The sequence below is a fragment of the Nannospalax galili genome, unplaced genomic scaffold (genome assembly GCF_000622305.1).
Source record: "Nannospalax galili isolate Female #2095 unplaced genomic scaffold, S.galili_v1.0 scaffold557, whole genome shotgun sequence".
NCBI lineage: Eukaryota > Metazoa > Chordata > Mammalia > Rodentia > Spalacidae > Nannospalax > Nannospalax galili.
In genome coordinates, this window is record NW_008340356.1 from 896,285 (window position 1) to 898,896 (window position 2,612).

A 2,612-nucleotide genomic window follows, 5' to 3' on the forward strand; every position below is an offset into this window, starting at 1 on the left:
TAGAGAGCCTTGTTTTAGGAAGATCAGCTCTTCCTCATGTAGCAGCAATCAGTTGTCAATATTCATTTAGATAAGATTGGGGTCTGCTGTTCATTTTCCCAGTTCTATGCCGGGTTACTGTCTGGGAGTCTCTTGCACCACCTTGGCCAATAGGAAGGTATCACTGTTTGGCATGGTTTCTTGTTCTGTAGCATTTAGCTATACATATGGACTCTTAAAAATTATATTGACCCCATTAATCTTTGGTTATACTTTCCTTTTGGGTGTTTAAGACCATACAGTTGGCTCAGATAAAACAATTTATTTTTACTCTTAAGGTCATTTGAGGATCTGTTCCTCAGGGGTCACATGGGCTTGGGAGGAGCCCCTGGCTCCTTTCTTTTACCAGTTCCATCTATGTGAAGATAAGTCAAAGGTCCTGCTCAACCATGGCTGGCTTTGCTTGGAAGCATGGAGGAAATGATTCCTCTGTGTTGACCCTCCTCTTTGTAGACTAGACACTGGTTCAGGTCCATTTGGTCCACGGCCTCCTTGCTCAAGAGGACAGGTAACTCACTACAGTTACAGGACAGGAAAATTCTCATACATGAAAAATGTAAAAAAATCAAAAGTAATTTTTAAAAAACCACTTGTGTATCTCCCAACTTCTGAGAGGTGAGCCATTCACTGTCACAATTCAAGAGCAGGAGTCAGTCTAGAAAGAGCTGTAGCACCAGCTGTCTCATACAGTCTTTTGAGGTCACATTTCGAGTTCAACCTCTTCGACATGACTGTATTCGTATAACGAAAGCCATGCCTGCCACTTTGTCACCTGTTAGTAGGATGTTGCACCAGTGCCAGCAATAGGTTTACTTGGGCATCCACGAGATTTTCTTCTCCCTTATTAAATCAGTTCACCAAGTTTGTCAGCACTGTTCCCTTAATCTCTGCTATTGTGTCACCTAAAGGACAGGCAGTCACCTTCAGTTTTCTTCTTAAAAATATACCATGCAATACTGAACAGGACTAGATGCCAAAGCCCAGAGATTTATACTCTGACATGACATTGAAATTGCCAGAATCAGGAAAAACATGCACATGCCAGAGTGATCAATTTGAATAGAAATGCTTCATTACTCTGCTGTTGACTCACTGTGGAGGCAGGAAGTAGAGACGACTGTGGTGGTGACTTTTATAATATGGACATGCTCTGAACAAATGACTTTTACTTCACCTTGCAAAAGGTTAGTCTTAGCTTGTTTATTATGTAAACCAGCCCACTAGGCCTTAACCTCCTCTTGTAACCTAAAACATAGAGCTTTAATCCCTCATGCCCCTTCCTTGCCCTTGACCCAGAAAAATGTGTGTGTGTGTATGAGAGAGAGAGAGAGAGAGAGAGAGAGAGAGAGAGAGAGAGAGAGAGAGATACCAAGCACTGAAAACAGTGGAAATTTGTTGAAGAAACAGATTATCCTATTTGTGATAAAAAACAATAGATGAGAGTAATTGGTCACATCTGTGTGCCCAAGGTCACTCGGAGTCTGAAGTGACAGAACTCTGATAAAGGGCTGCTTTTACTTACCACATCATGTTGGATATACTGCTTCAATAACAGAGAGGGGGAGCTTTGTTCAAGAGCACAGTTCTGAGAGAATTCTGAAGGAACAGATTTTCTGAGCAGTTTTGGTCCCCTCTTGCTAAAATGGATACTAAGGGTCAAGATGATATTACTAGACAAAGATGCGATGTAGCATCACATAGTACACTGTAAATGACATTCATCAACATCCCAAACAATTTTTTTGCAGAACAAGATACCAAATCAAGAAGATTCATGTTTTTTTCTGCAGGATATTTCACAACCTTCTGTGACCTCTGAGATTTGTGAGCCTGTCCTATGAAGTTCTTCAGTTAGTTCCAGAAGAGCTCCAGCAAATACCAAAACAAAGTGTGTGCCATCACCAACCTCTGGCTCTTGCATACAAGAGGCCATTTTACAATCACGTTTGCAGCAGGATGTTGTACTTATGCCTCTCTTAAAGTAGTTGCACCATTTGTCATGAAAAACTTCTCATTTAAAAGCTGAACACGGGCTGCAGACATGGTTTAGTGCTTCAGAGCACTGGCTGCTTTTGCGTGGCTAATAGCTGTCTGTAACTCCAATTCCAGGGGATCTCACACCCTTTTCTGACCTCCGCATTGTATGACATGGGTGAACTTGCATACATGCAGGCAGTATACTCACATAAAGTAATAAAAAAATAAATATTTTTTAAAATAAAGGTTAAACAGAGTTACTATAGAATTATGATTCAGCAACTCCAATTTTAGGTATGTATCTAAATGTTTAAACAAATACTTGCACATACATGTATATAGCACTATTCAATCTAATAGTAAAAAATGGAAATTCAGGGGCTGGAGAGATGGCTCAATGGTTAAGAGCACTGGGTGCTCTTGCAGAGGACCCAGGTTCAAATCTCAGCACCCACATGGCAGCTAACTACCATTCATAACTCCAGTTCCAGGGGATCTGACACCCTCCTCTGTCCTCCATGGGCATTTCATAACGTGAGTGCACTTAAACACATGCAGGCATAACACTCACACATATCAATAAAAATAGATAAATC

The 2,612-nt window shown here is 40.9% G+C and overlaps 1 pseudogene; it reads right to left on the minus strand.

The window, feature by feature from the left end:
• Nucleotides 1–669: 669 nt before the first annotated feature.
• LOC115070727 lies at nucleotides 670–2,125 on the minus strand (annotated as a pseudogene).
• Nucleotides 2,126–2,612: the final 487 nt, after the last annotated feature.